This window comes from Zophobas morio, unplaced genomic scaffold, assembly GCF_036711695.1.
Source record: "Zophobas morio isolate AGI-343-1 ecotype UQ-CSIRO unplaced genomic scaffold, CSIRO_AGI_Zmor_V1 ptg000008l, whole genome shotgun sequence".
Classification (NCBI taxonomy): Eukaryota; Metazoa; Arthropoda; class Insecta; order Coleoptera; family Tenebrionidae; genus Zophobas; species Zophobas morio.
In genome coordinates, this window is record NW_026972113.1 from 5,976,374 (window position 1) to 5,994,861 (window position 18,488).

The window sequence follows — 18,488 nt, forward strand, 5'->3', positions numbered from 1 at the left end:
GTCAGTCGATATCTTAAAAATTACAGTGGTGTATTATTGGTTGCATAACACGAAACGAACTTTTCTGAGAAACAATAATAATAATCAATAATTCGTCATAATTTGTTAATTTTAGAAACATTTGGTAGTTTTTTTCTAATTTAAGTTAAGTTCAGTTTTACACATTTTCAATCTTCGATTTTTAATTTTTAAATTTTTTAATTTTACAATTTTTTGATTTCTTTAATTTTTAATACTTATTTAAAATTAAAAATACGAGATCTTGCAAAATCAAGTGAAAAATGATAAAATCGTCAAATTGAAAACGTGAAAATGTTCAAAAATTATAATCATTATTATATTAATTATTAAATTTTAGTAATTTCAGTTTGGGATTTTTTTAATTTTCGCGATTTTTCAGTTTTATAATCCTCCAACTTTAAGATTTTTCAACTTTTTGGTTTTTTAAATTTTGGATTTCTCGATATTTTAAGTATCTGATCTTTTCTAAATTCTAATTTTTTTGATTTCTCAATTTTTCGTTTTTTCAGTTCTTCGATATTTCTATTTTTCAAATTTTTGTTTTTTTTATTTTTCAGTTTATTGATTTTTCAGTTTTTCAATTCTTCAACTTTCTGATTTTATAACCTTTCGGTTTTTTAAATTTTGGTTTTTTTGGTTTCTCCGTTTTTCAACTTTTCGGCCTTTGGCCTTTTTTTTTGATGTTTCGATTTCTCGATCTTTGGATTTTTCGACTTTCCGATTTTTAGATTTCTAGATTCTTCAAGTTTTTCATTTCTCAATTTTTCAACAACTTACTTTTGGGGAAATTTTGACTTCTCGATTTCTTGATCTTTCGATTTTTCAACTTTTCGGATTTTGATTTTTGGGGTTTTCAATTTTTCGAAATTCAAAATTCTTGATTTTTCGATTGTTCAGTTTTTCAATTTTTCTATTTTCAAGTTCTTTTTTTGATTTTTCAGTTTCTTAATTTACCGATTTTTCGATGTTTCAATTTTTCAATTTCTCGCTTTTTACGATTTTTTTATTCGATTTCTTGACGTTTCAGTTTTTCGATTTTTAAATTTTTTTTGAATTTTTAGATTTCTGGATTTTTCAAGCCTTCCATTTCTCAATTCTTCAACATTTTAGTTTTGGGAAATTTTCAGTTTTTCGATTTCTTGACGTTTTTTTTTTTCGAATTTCGTTTTTTCGGTTTTTCAATTTTTCTATTTTTAAATTTTTTGACTTCTCAGTTTCTCAATTTACCGATTCTTCGATGATTCAATTTTTCAATTTCTCGGTTTTTCGATGGTTTGCTTTTTCAATTTTTCGATTTCCCAAATTTTCGTCATTTCAGTTTAGGAATTTTTTCAGTTTTAAGATTTTTTAAATTTTGGATTTTTCGATTTCTCGGTTCTTCGACTTTTTGGCCTTCCGATTTTTAATTTTTCAATTTTTTGATGCTTTAATTATATAATCTTTTCTAAATTTTAATTTTTTTGATTTCTCGATTTTTCGTTTTTGCAGTTCTTCGATATTTCTATTTTTCAAATTTTCGAATTTTTAAATTTTTGATTGCGACTGTTCGATTTTTGATTTCTAAATTTTTCAAGTTTTTCATTTCTGAATTTTTCAATACCTTAGTTTTGAGGAAATTTTTAATTTTTCGATTTTTTTATTATTTCTCGATTTCTTGATCATTCGGTATTTCAACTTTTCGGATTTAGATTTTTGGGTTTTCCAATTTTTCTATTTTTAAGTTTTTTTTTGATTTTTCAGTTTCTTAATTCACCGATTTTTCGATGTTTCAATTTTTCAATTTCTCGTTTTTTACGATTATTTTATTCGATTTCTTGACATTTCAGTTTTTCGATTTTTAAATTTTTTTGAATTTTTAGATTTCTGGATTTTTCAAGCCTTCAATTTCTCAATTCTTCAACATTTTAGTTTTGGGAAATTTTCAATTTTTCGATTTCCCAAATTTTCGTCATTTCAGTTTAGGAATTTTTTTAACTCTCGCGATTTTTCAGTTTTAAAATTTTTTAAATTTTGGATTTTTCGATTTCTCGGTTCTTCGACTTTATGGCCTTTCGATTTTTAATTTTTCAATTTTTTTGATGTTTTAATTATATTATCTTTTCTAAATTCTAATTTTTTTGATTTCTTGATTTTTCGTTTTTGCAGTTCTTCGATATTTCTATTTTTCAAATTTTCGAATTTTTAAATTTTTGATTACTACTGTTCGATTTTTGATTTCTAAATTTTTCAAGTTTCCCATTTTGAAAATTTTTCAATTTTGCAATTTTTGGATTTCTTTAATTTTCAATATTTCGATTTTATAATATGTATTCCGTTTTTTCGTTTTTTCATTTCTGATTTTTCAAATTTACAGTTTTTCTATTTTTTTGAATCGAAAAGTTGAAAAATCGACAAATTAAAAAACGAAAAACTAAAAGATCAGACAAATTGAAAAAAATGAAAAATTGAAAAGACGAGAAATTGCAAAATCGAAAAATTTCAAATCGAAGTTCTTCAATATTTCTATTTTTCAAATTTTAGAATTTTAAAATTCTTGATTTTTCAGTTTTTCAATTTTTTTATTTTTCTATTGTTAAAATTTTTTTGATTTCTAAATTTACCGATTTTTCAATATTCTGATTGTTCGAATTCTCGATCTTTTAAAGTTGCGATTTTTCGTTATTTCAGTATTGGATTTTTTTAATTTTCGCGAATTTTCCGCTTTTCAATTCTTCAACTTTCCGATTTTTCAACTTTTTGTTTTTTTTTATTTTTCAGTTTATTGATTTTTTTTCGATATTTTACGATTTTTTTATTCGATTCCTTGATATCTTTGAATTTTCAGTTTTTAGATTTCTGGATTTTCCAAGTTTTCCATTTCTCATTTCTTCAACATTTCAATTTTGGGAATTTTTCGATTTTTTTGATGTTTAGATTTCTCGATTTTTCGACTTTTCGATTTTTTTTTTGATTCGAAAAATTGAAAAGTCGAATAGCTAAAACGCGGAAAATTCGAAAAAAAGGAAAAATTGAAAAGAAGAGAAATTGCAAAATTGACAGACTGGAAAATCGAAAAATTTCAGATCGAAGAGGAATGAACGAAAAATTGAAATATTGGAAAACCAAAAAAGCAGAAACTTTAAAATAATAAAAAAACACGAAAAATTGGAGAGCAGAAAAAAGTAATTGAATCGAAAGATTTGAAAACCCAAAAATTGTCAAATCGAAAATTCATAAAATCGTTAAAATTGTAAATTGCAACATTGAAAAATCAATAAAATGAATTTTGACTGTCGACGATTTTCGAGTTTTTTGATTTTCCAACTTTTCAATTTTTCGAGTTCTAGATTTTTCATTTTTTTTGTTTTTTATTTTCTCAATGTATCAATTCTTCAATTCCTTGATTTTTCAATTTTTCGATATTTGGATTTATAGAATTTGGGCTAATTCGAGTTCTCTATTTTTCAACTTTTCAATATTTGGATTCGCCAATTTTTGACATTTTTGGTATTTTCCAATTTTTGGAATCTTGATTTTTTTTTGTTTTTATAATTTTTCCATTTTACGATTTTTTGTTATTTCGATTTTACAATTTAAAAATTGTTTCATTCAATTGTTCGATTTTTCGATTCCTGACATTTCTGTTTTTCGATTTTTAAATTTTTTCGTCTTTTCGAATTTTCGATTTCTTGATTTTTTAAGTTTTCGAATTTTCAATTTTTCAATATTTTAATCCCTGTGGAAGATTTTCAATTTCTGGATTTTTTAATTTTTCCATTTTTTGTCGTTTCTATTACTCAGTCTTTCGATTTGTCAAATTGTCTTATTTCGGTTTTTCATTTTTTCCTTCTTTCAAAAATTTCAGTTTCATAATTTATCGAGATTCCATTGGTTTAATTTGTCTGTTTTTTGATTTTTCAACTTTTCGTGTCAAACAAAGTGGCAAAAGTACAAAATTGTAAAATTGAAAAATCAAAAATGAGAAAAACGAAAAAGTATAAATTGAAAATTTGAAAAACTGAAAAAATCAAAGTATTAATGAAAATTAAGAAACTTTAAAATCGAGAAAAAGTGTAAAATCTAAAAAATGAAATATTATAAAATCGAAAGAAACGTTGAAAAAAAAAGGAAGGGAAAAAACGAAAAACTGTGAAAATGAATATTAAAAAATGAAAAAACCGCAAACATGCAAAATTGAAAAATTAAAAATGAAAGAGCGAAAGTGTACAAAATCAAACTTTGAAAACTAAAAATTGGAAATCAACAACTTGCAAAATTGAAGAAACGAAAAATCTCACTCCAGTAATTGAAAAATGGAAAAATTCTAAAATTGTCAAATTGAAACAAAAATTTGAAAATTCGGGGAACTGAAAAATTTTAAATTGAAAAACCGAAAAATTAAAAAATCCAAAAACTGAAACATTTCACACCGAGAAAAAGAAGAATCATAAAATCGAATAATTGAAAAACCGAAATATTGAAAAAAACGAAGGAAATAACAACCAAAACGAAAAATTTCAATCGTAAAATTGAAGAAACAAAAAAATGAAAAACTGAAAAACTGAAGAATCGAAAAAAATTGAAACTGAAAAAACAAATAATTATGAAGTCGGAAAAAAAACTGGAAAATAAAAAACTCGAAAACAAAAATCTCAAAAGAATATATAACAAAATAAGTAAAAAATATAATTCCTAAAAAACAAAGCTCACTCTCCTGTCAACCCTTCCCAACCCAACACCAACATTTACCTTAAAAACACCTCTTCTTATCATCCCTTTTGTTATGTAAAAATGCCCTTCTACCAGCTGTTGGTAGCCCGTGCTCCAGTCATTATTCCCGTCACAAAAGCATATTGTAGTCTCACGAAATGAAGTTGTTTCCTCCACAATAGAATTTGCGCTTGCGTACGCCTTAAGGGAGCACGCGGCTCAGGTATAGACGTCGCGACGCTTTCAGTTTTCCCGATTCCGCCAAATATTGCGTGCGTGCGTGACTCCGAAAGCTCCAAACACCGTCAACAGGTAACAACCATTAAGCTGTGAGCTTTCGATTAATTATTTATTTCGATGGGTCGAAGCCGACCACTTGTTCCAGTCCAAGTAAAGATTTTTCCTCGTGTTATTCTTGAAAAAAAAAGCTGAATTAACGTGCTTAGGATCGATTTTAAATCATATTATGTGTTGCGTTTTTTTTTCTCAGCGAAGTTTCGTTTGATGGAAACTTCGTTTCATGTTTTTATTAAAAGTAAAATTAAACTTTCGAGAGAGATGAGGCGTGGGGGATGGAAACGTAAATAGAGATATCGAAGTTTCGTTTTTAATTTTGATAAGCGGGAAAACGTGTTTTTGTTGTGGGTGTTTTGGGATGATTGATTTTTTGGCGTACGTGTTTTCTGTGCATAATTATTAGATTGATTGTGACCTTTCCAAGCGGACATTAGTCCTAGATAACGACAAGTATTACACAAAGTAATTTCACCTTGTGTTAACTGCGATAACTTAACTCGTTAGCTGATTGATTTTATTTTTGTGGGAGCTTGACATGCGGGAAATTATAAATAGTTGGAATTTAAAAAATGGTAAATAAATCACATGCTGAGAAGTTTTATAAAAATACTTCAAAGATATTTTGACTGTCACAAGTTATTAAGGAAAAATTATTTTTGTGTTGGGTGTTGGAGGAGAAAATGGGCGATTTTTAATAACAACGTCAGGAGTAATTGCAATCATAAAAACGTGTTTTATTTTTCAGCTAGCAGTGAATTTCGAATTCATCTAAAAACTCTTTAAATTTTATTTTATGTATGACTTTATTCCAACAAGAAATCACTTTATCGTTTTTTTTCAAGTTTGTTCACTATCAAAAATTTCAGAGATCTCTATAAAGTAAAAACTAGCGACATAAATAACAAGGACAATGTAAAATGTATTTAAAGCGGATAACTAGCAAGAAAAATACCCTCTCAGCACTAATAATAAACTTCAGGTGTTTATGTTTATACATCGAAATAATATCACGTAAAAATTAGTGTAATTTGAATGAGTTTGTCTCCTCAAACGGAGAACTAGCTTAAGTACTTTAAACTTTAAAGCTTGTGAAAAATTTCTCAATAATAGTTCGGTACTTTATAAGTTAAATTATAAAATTCTGTTGTACAATTTAATTTTTTTTCCAAAACCTACATTAATGTCAAAAATAAGGCCGGACTAGTAAATCACAGGAACAAAAACACATTATTTTGTACATTTTAATAATGAACAACATAACATTTTTTGATGACGTCATCAAATTTTTAGTCGGGATGAACAGAAAATTTGATACATTTTTATGCTATAATTATTATCCAGCGATAAAAAATCTCTAGTTACTAGTTAATCGTCTCTTCTCTTAAATGTAGACATAGATACGTTTTAGCGACTTTTTTGCCATTTTTACTTCCCGAGCGTAAGCAAAGGAAGTATTGTAATCGAGTCCGTCGGTCGACTCTCTACTTTTACGTTTTCTCGATCTTTCATGACCCCTAGAAGACGAAGAAATATGTCTCCCATTTCCGTCTGTCTGTCCGTCTGTCCGTCTGTCCGTCTGTCCGTCTGTCCGTCTGTCCGTCTGTCCGTCTGTCCGTCTGTCCGTCTGTCCGTCCGTCTGTCCGTCCGTCTGCCGTCCCGGATTTTTATTAGACAGATAATCTCCGAAAGTACTCGACCGATTGTTGTGAAATTTTGTACTTATATTAAGAATATCATGTAGATGGTAAAACGCTAACCAAAATTTGTCTAATCATCCCCACCACTAATGCGATGACGTCACTTCAAAATTGTACATAGTAAATGGGTTTTCAATTGTATAAAATAACATAGTCCTACACATGTAGTTTACAACTCTGAATCGACTTTTCACCCGAAACGTCCAGATTTTTGGAAAAAAAATCAAAATTATAAAACAACATTTTGAAATTTAATTTTTAATCTGCTAACCAGAATGCTTTGAAATGTTGCAGATGTTTTAAGGCTATAAAGAGCATAATAAATTTTTAGTCAAAAAATATTTGCTTATCCCCTCCAAAAAATTGATGACGTCAGCTCAAAAGTTTATGGAATAAATCATATCTAAAATGTACAAAATATGATGAGTCTGTACTTGTGATCTATCACTCCATTCATATTTTTTGGATTTGCATATACAGGGTGACTCAAAAAAATTAATGAATGCGTAAATATATTTTATTGATTTAATCAGGAACTACAAAACCGAATGCTCTGAAATCTTGCAGATGTTTTAAGGTTATAAAGAGCATAATAAATGTTTAGTCAAAATATATTTGCTTATCCCCTCCAAAAACTTGATGACGTCAGCTCGAAAGTTTGCCGAATAAATCATATCTAAAATCTACAAAATATGATGAGTCCGTACTTGTCATTTATCATTCCATTCATATTTTTTGGATTTGCATATACAGAGTGACTCAAAAAAATTAATGAATGCGTAAATATATTTTATTGATTTAATCAGGAACTACAAAACGGAATGCTCTGACATCTTGCAGATGTTTTAAGGTTATAAAGAGCATAATAAACGTTTAGTCACAATATATTTGCTTATCCCCTCCAAAAACTTGATGACGTCAGCTCGAAAATTTGCCGAATAAATCATATCTAAAATGTACAAAATATGATCAGTCTGTACTTGTGATCTATCACTCCATTCATATTTTTTCGATTTGCATATACAGGGTGACTCAAAAAAATTAATGAATGCGTAAATTTATTTTATTGATTTAATCAGGAACTACAAAACCAAATGCTTTGAAATCTTGCAGATGTTTTAAGGTTATAAAGAGCATAATAAATTTTTAGTCAAAATATATTTGGTTATCTTCTACAAAAAACTGATGACGTCAGCTCAAAAGTTTGCCGAATAAATCGTATCTAAATTGTACAAAATATGATGAGTCTTTACTTGTGATTTATCATTCCATTCATATTTTTGGATTTGCATATGCAGGGTGACTCAAAAAAATTAATGAAGGCGTGAATTTATTTTATCGATTTAATCAGGAATTACAAAACCGAATGCTTTGAAATCTTGGGAATATTTTAAAGTTATTATAAGCATGGTAAACTTTTGTTCAAAATGTATTTGTTCATCCCTCCTAAAAAAATTGATGACGTCACCCTTAAATTTTGCTGAATAAATCCTATCTAAAATGCAAAAAATATGATGAGTTTGTACTTGTGATATATCATTCCATTCATATTTTTTAGATTTTCTTAAGAGGTGGTTCAAAAAAAGGCGCCGTATACCTGAGTAAATTGTTTCGTTATTTTATTGATTATAAGAAATCAATATTCAAAACGACCCAATTCATTTTCCCGAAAATTTGGGAATACAATAATTTTATTCTTAGTATTACACTACATCTATCCCAACTGATATACGTGTCCTTGCAAAAATGTTGATGACGTCATCACAATTTTTTTTTTAAATTCCCACTACAAAAATGTAATGAGAAAAAAAAACACAATAGGCATGCAGTCGTCAAGTTTCCGACAGCGAGGGAAGTACTGTCTAAACTCTTTAGACCAATTTTTTAATGTTATATATTTTAATTTTTCAATTTTTCGATTTTATGATTTTTTGATTCGATTTTTTGAGATCTCGGTTTTTCGATTTATAGATTTCTCGATTCTTCAACATTTCAGTTTTGGGAATTTTTTAATTTCTGGATTTTGAAATTTTCGATTTTTTTGATGTTTCGATTTCTTGATCTTTCGATATTTCAACTTTTCGCAGTTCGATTTTTCGGTTTTTCAATTTTCGATGTCCAAAATTCTTGATTTTTCGATTCTTCAGTTTTTCAATTTTTAAATTTTTCTCTATTTTTTTAAGTTTCTCAATTTACCGATTTTCCGATGTTTTAATTTTTCGACTGTTCGATTTCAGTTAAAGTCTAATCTTTTCCAAATTCAAATTTTTTTGATTTCTAGATTTTTCGTTTTTTGAGTTCTTCGATATTCTTGTGTGATTTTTCAGTTTATTGATTTTTCAATTTTTCACGATTTTGTGATATTTTGATTCGATTCCTTGGGATTTCAGTTTTCGATTTTTTAATTTTTTTGAATTTTATATTTTTAGATTTCTCGATTTTTCAAGTTTTCCATTTCTCAGTTCTTCAACATTTCAATTCTGAGAATTTTTGAAGATCTGGATTTTTTAATGTTTCGATTTCTCGATCTTTCGAAGTTTCAGCTTTTTGATTTTCAGATTTCTGGATTTCCCAATTTTTCAACATTTTAACTTTGGGATATTTTCAATTTTTCGATTATTTTGATGTTTCGATTTCTTGATCTTTCGATATTTCAACTTTTCGGATTTTGACCTTTCGATTATTCAGTTCTTCGATTTTTAAACTTTTCGATTTTTGAATTTTTCTATTTGAAAAATTTTTTCGATGTTTAGTTAATTAGTTGGTTTTAGAATTTTTCGATTTTTCCATTTTTCATTTTTTCGATTCTCAAGTTTTCTTCATTTCAGTTTTCAATCTTCCAAATTCAAATTTTTTTGATTTCTCGATTTTTAATTTTTTCAGTTCTGCGATATTTTTATTTTTCAAATTTTCGAATTTTTAAATTTTTATTTTTCAGTTTATTGATTTTTCAATTTTTGGCAATTTTATCAATAGTTGATTCGATTTCTTGACATCTCAGTTTTTCGGTTTTTAATTTTTTTCAATTTTCTGTTTTTAGATTTCTCAAGTTTTCCATTTCTCAATTCTTCAACATTTTAATTCTGAGAATTTTTCAAAATCTGAATTTTTTAATTTTTCGATTTTTTGATGTTTCGAACTCTCGTTCTTTTTTTCGACGTTTTGATTTTCAAATTTCTAGATTTTACAAGTTTTCCATTTCCCAATTTTTCAAAATTTTTAGTTTTCCGATTTTTTGATGTTTCGATTTCTTGATCTTTCAATAATTCAACTTTTCAGATTTCGATTTTTCGATTTTTCAATTTTTCTTTTTTAAAATTTTTTTGATTTTTCAATTTCTTAATTTAATTGTCCTCTGAAGTTTCGACATTCCGATGTTTCAATTTTAGAACTTTTCGATGTTTCGATTTTCCCTTTTCTCGGTTTTTCGATTTTTGGACTTTTCGGCCTTGGATTTTTCGATGTTTCGCTTTTTCAATTTTTCGATTTTACGAGTTTTCGTCATTTCAGTTTTGAAACTTTTAAATTTTTCACTTCTTGAACTTTTTTTTGCAACTTTTCAGTTTTTCAAATTTTGGATTTTTCAGTTCCTCGGTTTTTCGACTTTTCGACCTCTCGATTTGAATTTTTGGATTTTTAGATATTTTAATTATATAATATTTTCTAAATTCAATTTTTTTCAGTTCTTCGAAACTTCTATTTTTCAAATCTTCGAATTTTATAATTTTTGATTCTTCAATTTTTCGATATTTTACGATTTTTTGATTCCTTGACATCTCGGTTGTTCGATTCTTAATTTTCTGTTTTTAAATTTCTCGATTTTTCAAGTTTTCCATCTCTCAATTTTTCAACATTTCAATTTTGGAAATTTTTCAATTCCTTGATTTTTCAATTTTACGATTTTTTTGATATTTCGATTTTTCGATCTTTCCACTTTTCGGATTACGATTTTTCAATTTGTCGATTTTAAAAATTTTTGATTTTTCGATTAAGTATTTAATTTTACTGATATTAAAATTTTTTGGTTTCTTAATTTCTCGGTTTACCGATATTCCGAAGTTTCAATTTTTCGATCTTTCAGGTTTGGATTTTTCGATTTCCCAATTTTCCGATGTTTCGCTCTTTCAGTTTTTCGATTTTCCAGTTTTTTGATTTCCCAAGTTTTCGTCATTCAGCTTTGGAATTTTTCAGTTTTTCAATTCTTGAACTTTCTGATTTTTCAAATTTTCAGTTATTCCAATTTTGGATTTTTCAGTTCCTCGGTTTTTGATATTTTGGCCTTTCAATTTTTAATTTTTCGATTTTTCGATATTTTGATTATGTTATCTTTTCCAAATTCAATTTTCTTTTCAGTTCTTCGATATTTTTATTTTTTAAATTTTCGAATTTTTAAATTTACGCTTTTTTGATTCGATTCCTTAACAATCTCGGTTTTTCGTTTTTTTCATTTTTTTTATTTCTCTGTTTATAGATTTCTTGATTTTTCAAGTTTTCCATCTCTGAATTCTTCAACATTTCAATTTTGGGAATTTTTTAATTTCTGGATTTTTCAATTTTCCGATTTTTTTGATGTGTCGATTTCTCGATCTTTCGACTTTTCGATTTTTCGGCTTCGGATTTTTCGATTTCCCAATTTCCCGATGTTTCGCTCTTTCAGTTTTTCGATTTTCCAGTTTTTCGATTTCCCAAGTTTTCGTCATTCAGTTTTGGAATTTTTCAGTTTTTGAATTCTTGAACTTTCCGTTTTTTTCAAATTTTCGATTTTTCCAATTTTGCATTTTTCAGTTCGTTCGGTTTTTGATATTTCGGCCTTTCAATTTTTAATTTTTCGATTTTTCGATATTTTAATTATGTTATCTTTTCCAAATTCAATTTTTTTTTCAGTTCTTTGATATTTTTATTTTTTAAATTTTCGAATTTTTAAATTTACGCTTTTTTGATTCGATTCTTTGACAACCTCGGTTTTTCGTTTTTTTCATTTTTTTATTTCTCTGTTTATAGATTTCTTGATTTTTCAAGTTTTTCTTCAACATTTCAATTTTGGGAATTTTTTAATTTCTGGATTTTTCAATTTTCCGATTTTTTTTTGATGTTTCGATTTCTCGATCTTTCGACTTTTCGACTTTTCGGCTTCGGATTTTTCTATTTCCCAATTTTCCGATGTTTCGCTCTTTCAGTTTGTCGATTTTCCAGTTTTTCGATTTCCCAAGTTTTCGTCATTCAGCTTTGGAATTTTTCAGTTTATTTTTCAAATTTTCAGTTTTTCCAATTTTGGATTTTTCAGTTCCTCCGTTTTTGACATTTCGGCCTTTCAATTTTTAATTTTTCGATTTTTCGATATTTTAATTGTTATCTTTTCCAAATTCAATTTTTTTTTCAGTTCTGTGATATTTTTATTTTTAAAATTTTCGAATTTTTAAATGTACGCTTTTTTGAATCGATTTCTTGACAATCTCGGTTTTTCGTTCTTTTTTCATTTTTTTTATTTCTCTGTTTATGGATTTCTTGATTTTTCAAGTTTTCCATCTCTGAATTCTTCAAAATTTCAATTTTGGGAATTTTTTAATTTCTGGCTTTTTCAATTCTCCGATTTTTTTTTTGATGTTTCGATTTCTCGATCTTTCGACTTTTCGGATTTCGACTTTTCGACCTTTCGGCTTCGGATTTTTCAATTTCCCAATTTTCCGATGTTACGCTCTTTCAATTTTTCGATTTCCCAAGTTTTCGTCATTCAGCTTTGGAATTTTTCAGTTTTTCAATTCTTGAAGTTTCCGATTTTTCAAATTTTCAGTTTTTCAAATTTTGGATTTTTCAGTTCCTCGGTTTTTGACATTTCGGCCTTTCAATTTTTAATTTTTCGATTTTTCGATATTTTAATTATGTTATCTTTTCCAAATTCAATTTTTTTTCAGTTCTTTGATATTTTTATTTTTTAAATTTTCGAATTTTTAAATTTACGCTTTTTTGATTCGATTCCTTGACAATCTCGGTTTTTCGTTTTTTTTATTTCTCTGTTTATAGATTTCTTGATTTTTCAAGTTTTTCATCTCTGAATTCATCAATATTTCAACTTTGGGAATTTTTTAATTTCTGGATTTTTCAATTTTCCGATTTTTTTTTTATGTTTCGATTTCTCGATCTTTCCGACTTTTCGGCTTCGGATTTTTCGATTTCCCAATTTTCCGATGTTTCGCTCTTTCAGTTTTTCGATTTTCCAGTTTTTCGATGTCCCAAGTTTTCGTCATTCAGCTTTGGAATTTTTCAGTTTTTCAATTCTTGAACTTTCCGATTTTTCAAATTTTCACTTTTTCCAATTTTGGCTTATTCAGTTCCTCGGTTTTTGATATTTCGGCATTTCAATTTTTAATTTTTCGATTTTGCGATATTTTAATTATCTAATGTTTTCCAAATTCAATTTTTTTTTTCAGTTCTTCGTTATTTTTTTTTAAATTTTCGAATATTTAAATTTACGCTTTTTTGATTCGATTCCTTCACATCTCGGTTTTTAGTTTTTTTCATTTTTTTTATTTCTCTGTTTTTATATTTCTTGATTTTTCAAGTTTTCTATCTCTGAAATCTTCAAAATTTCAAATTTGGGAATTTTTTAATTTCTGGATTTCTCAATTTTCCGATTTCTTTTGATGTCTCGATTTCTCGATCTTTCGATTTTTCGGCTTCGGATATTTCGATTTCCCAATTTTCCGATGTTTCGCTCTTTCAGTTTTTCGATTTTCCAATTTTTCAATTTCCCAAGTTTTCGTCATTCAGCTTTGGAATTTTTCAGTTTTTCATTTCTTGAACTTTCCGATTTTTCGAATTTTCAGTTTTTCCAATTTTGGATTTTTCAATTCCTCGGTTTTTGACATTTCGGCTTTTTAATTTTTCGATTTTTCGATATTTAAATGATGTTATCGTTTCCAAATTCAATTTTTTTTTCAGTTATTTGATATTTTTATTTTTTAAATTTTCGAATTTTTAAATTTACGCTTCGATTCCTTGACATATCGGTTTGTCGTTTTTTTCATTTTTTTTATTTCTCTGTTTTTATATTTCTTGATTTTTCAAGCTTTCTATCTCTGAAATCTTCAACATTTCAAATTTGCGAATTTTTTAATTTCTGGATTTTTCAATTTTCCGATTTTTTTTGATGTGTCGATTTCTCGATCTTTCGACTTTTCGGCTTCGGATTTTTCGATTTCCCAATTTTCCGATATTTCGCTCTTTCGGTTTTTCGATTTTCCAGTTTTTCGATGTCCCAAGTTTTCGTCATTCAGCTTTGGAATTTTTCAGTGTTTCAATTCTTGAGCTTTCCGATTTTTCAAATTTTCTGTTTTTCAAATTTTGGATTTTTCAGTTCCTCGGTTTTTGATATTTCGGCCTTTCAATTTTTAATTTTTCGATTTTTCGATATTTTAATTATGTTACCTTTTCCAAATTCAATTTTTTTTCCAGTTCTTTGACATTTTTATTTTTTAAATTTTCGAATTTTTAAATTTACGCTTTTTTTATTCGATTCCTTGACAACCTCGGTTTTTCGTTTTTTTCATATTTTTTATTTCTCTGTCTATAGATTTCTCGATTTTTTAAGTTTTCCATCTCTGAATTCTTCAATATTTCAATTTTGGGAATTTTTTAATTTCTGGATTTTTCAATTTTCCGATTTTTTTTTGATGTTTCGATTTCTCGATCTTTCAACTTTTCGACTTTTCGGTTCCGGATTTTTCGATTTCCCAGTTTTCTGATGTTTCGCTCTTTCAGTTTTTCGATTTTCCAGTTTTTCGATTTCCCAAGTTTTTGTCATTCAGCTTTGGAATTTTTCAGTTTTTTAATTCTTGAACTTTCCAATTTTTCAAATTTTCAGTTTTTCAAATTTTGGATTTTTCAGTTTCTCGGTTCTTGACATTTCGGCCTTTCAATTTTTAATTTTTCGATATTTTAATTATCTTATCTTTTCCAAATTCAATTTTTGTTTTTCAGTTCTTCGATATTTTTATTTTTTAAATTTTCGAATTTTTAAATTTACGCTTTTTGGATTCGATTCCTTGACATCTCGGTTTTTCGTTTTTTTAATTTTTTTATTTCTCTGTTTATAGATTTCTTGATTTTTCAAGTTTTCCATCTCAGAATTCTTCAACATTTCAATTTTGGGAATTTTTTAATTTCTGGATTTTCCATTTGCCGATTTTTTTTTGATGTTTCGATTTCTCGATCTTTCGACTTTTGACTGTTTGGCTTCAAATTTTTCGATTTCCCAATTTTCCGATGTTTCGCTTTTTTAGTTTTTCGATTTTCCAAGTTTTCGTCATTCAGCTTTGGAATTTTTCAATTTTTCAATTCTTGAACTTCCCGATTTTTCAAATTTTCAGTTTTTCCAATTTTGGATTTTTCAGTTCCTCGGTTTTTGACATTTCGGCCTTTTAGTTTTTAAATTTTCGATTTTTCGATATTTTAATTATGTTATCTTTTCCAAATTCAATTTTTTTTTCAGTTCTTCGATATTTTTATTTTTTAAATTTTCGAATTTTTAAATTTACGCTTTTTTGATCCGATTCCTTGACATCTCGGTTTTTCGTTTTTTTTATTTCTTTTTTATTTCTCTGTTTAATGATTTCTTGATTTTTCAAGTTTTCCATCTCTGAATTCTTCAACATTTCAATTTTGGGATTTTTTTAATTTCTGGATTTTTCAATTTTCCGATTTTTTTTTTGATGTTTCGATTTCTGGATCTTTCGACTTTTCGGATTTCGACTTTTCGACTTTTCGGCTTCGGATTTTTCGATTTCCCAATTTTCCGATGTTTCGTTCTTTCAGTTTTTCGATTTTCCAGTTTTTCGATGTCCCAAGTTTTCGTCATTCAGCTTTGGAATTTTTCAGTGTTTCAATTCTTGAACTTTCCGATTTTTCAAATTTTCAGTTTTTCCAATTTTGGATTTTTCAGTTCCTCGATTTTTGACATTTCGGCCTTTCAATTTTTAATTTTTCGATTTTTCGATATTTTAATTATGTTACCTTTTCCAAATTCAATTTTTTTTTCAGTTCTTTGATATTTTTATTTTTTAAATTTTCGAATTTTTAAATTTACGCTTTTTTGATTCGATTCCTTGACATCTCGGTTTTTAGTTTTTTTCATTTTTTTTATTTCTCTGTTTTTATATTTCTTGATTTTTCAAGTTTTCCATCTCTGAATTCTTCAATATTTCAATTTTGTGAATTTTTTAATTTCTGGATTTTTCAATTTTCCGATTTTTTTTGATGTTTCGATTTCTCGATTTTTCGACTTTTCGGCTTCGGATTTTTCAATTTTCCAATTTTCCGATATTTCGCTCTTTTAATTTTTCGATTTACCAGTTTTTCGATTTCCCCAGTTTTCGTCATTCAGCTTTGGAATTTTTCAGTTTTTCAATTCTTGAACTTTCCGATTTTTCAAATTTTCAGTTTTTCCAATTTTGGATTTTTCAGTTCCTCGGTTTTTGACATTTCGGCCTTTCAATTTTTAATTTTTCGATTTTTCGATATTTTAATTATCTTATCTTTTCCAAATTCAATTTTTTTTCAGTTCTTCGATATTTTGATTTTTTAAATTTTCGAATTTTTAAATTTACGCTTTTTTGATTCGATTCCTTGACATCTCGGTTTTTCGTTGTTTTAATTTTTTTTGTATTTCTCTGTTATTAGATTTCCCAATTTTCCGATGTTTCGCTCTTTCAGTTTTTCGATTTTCCAGTTTTTCGATTTCCCAAGTTTTCGTCATTCAGCTTTGGAATTTTTCCGATTTTTCAAATTTTCAGTTTTTCCAATTTTGGATTTTTCAGCTCTTCGGTTTTTGACATTTCGGCCTTTCAGTTTTTAATTTTTCGATTTTTCGATATTTTAATTATGTTATCTTTTCCAAATTCAATTTTTTTTCAGTTCTTTGATATTTTTATTTTTTAAATTTTCGAATTTTTAAATTTACGCTTTTTTGATTCGATTCCTTGACAATCTCGGTTTTTCGTTTTTTTTATTTTTTTTTATTTCTCTGTTTATAGATTTCTTGATTTTTCAAGTTTTCCATCTCTGAATTCTTCAACATTTCAATTTTGGGATTTTTTTAATTTCTAGATATTTAAAATTTACCGAGTTTTTTTTGATGTTCCGATTTCTTGATCTTTCGACTTTTCGGATTTCAACTTTTAGACTTTTCTGCTTCGGATTTTTCGATTTCCCAATTTTTCGAAGTTTCGCTCTTTCAATTTTTCGATTTCTCAAGTTTTCGTCATTTCAGCTTTGGAATATTTCAGTTTTTCAATTCTTGAATTTTCCGATGTTTCAACTTTTCAGTTTTTCAAATTTTGGATTTTTCAATTCCTCGGTTTTTCTACGTTTCGGCGTTTCGATTTTAATTTTTGATTCTTGGATATTTTAAATATGTAATCCTTTCTAAATTCAATTTTTTTTTCAGTTCTTCGATATTTTTATTTTTCAAATTTTCGAATTTTTAAATTTCGGATTTTTTGGTTCGATTCCTTGACATCTCGGTTTTTCGTTTTTCTAATTTTTCTGAATTTCCTGTTCTTAGATTTTCCGATTTTTCAAGTTTTCCATCTCTCAATTCTTCAAGTTTTCAATTTCTGGATTTTTCAGTTTTCCGATTTTTTTAATGTTTCGATTTCTCGATCTTTCGACTTCTCGATGTTTCGGATTTTTCGATTATTCATTCAATTTTACGACCTTTGAATTTTTCTAATTTTTCGATTTAGCGATATTCCGATGTTTCAATTTTTCGATTGTTCTATTTTTCGTCTTTTCAGTTTTGGAATTGTTCAGTTTTTCGACTTTTTTCTAAAAAAAAAATCGTATACTATACACAAAAACAAATGCCAAAATTTAAACTTGTGCTCTTAAACTATCTTTTCAGTATAGTAGTCCAACAAAAATCATGGTTTTATGATTTTGACTTTTCCAAGTCCCTCGTTTGCGAAGAAAGTGATGGTGTCATAAATTTGCTCTAAGCTGCATTAACAAAGTCATTATTCTTGTTGGTGCACTATAAACGTCAGGGTCGTACTCAGGGAAATACTTGTTCAGTTCACACTAATACTTCTTTGTTCACCGTTTGACGACCGCTGCTTCTTCAACTTTTAGATTATAAAATTTGATTAGTATACAAAAATAGCCGCTTGCAGCAAAAATCAGGAAATAAATTTCCCACTATCGCTCTAACCCCCACGGGGTGGCTACTATCTGAATAATTAACTCTTGGTCGGAAAAGGCAACTGAACAAACACCTCCCTCGACATGCAATAAACTAGTCGAAACAGTTCACATTCGCACCACTCACACTCAAACCCCCATATTAAATTTTCGTTTGAAACATCTTCGACGTTTTTCCCTTCAAACTCGAACTCCTCTACCGCCACCGAGATCAAACGCTGTTTTAATTAACGTCTTCTAATTAGCCCGCACATGTTGGTTTTGGTTTTTGGCTTCTTTCTCGTGAAAGCAAACTTTAGTGGTAACGGCGTTTGAAATTCAGTTAATACTTTAATGTCTTGGAAGCGAAACCATAATTGAGTTGTGTGAGAGATCTGAAGCAATTAATTCAATTGGCAGAACTTGGAGGTTCGAAACACAATGCCCTGCAGAAATGGAAACTATCGTCTTGGAGGATATCATACGGGTTGTCATACCCAGAACGCGTGGTTAAGTTTGCCTGGTAATTTGTTAAAACTTCCGCCGAAATGTATTAATAGATTGAAATGTCAAGGAGCTGTGTCTACAAATTCGAAATTAAATCGAACTTGT

The 18,488-nt window shown here is 27.7% G+C and overlaps 1 protein-coding gene across 4 annotated transcripts in view; it reads left to right on the forward strand.

Moving 5' to 3' along the window:
- Positions 1-4,956: 4,956 nt before the first annotated feature.
- LOC135125153 (ankyrin repeat and death domain-containing protein 1A-like) overlaps positions 4,957-18,488 on the forward strand; it is a 111,363-nt gene continuing 97,831 nt past the window's right edge. For 3 of the 4 annotated variants that reach the window (XM_064050521.1, XM_064050526.1, XM_064050527.1), the window contains exon 1: positions 4,957-5,022. The gene's annotated coding sequence lies outside the window, so the exon portion shown is untranslated. The remainder of the gene's footprint in view (positions 5,023-18,488) is intronic. The other variant, XM_064050524.1, reaches the window with a different exon arrangement.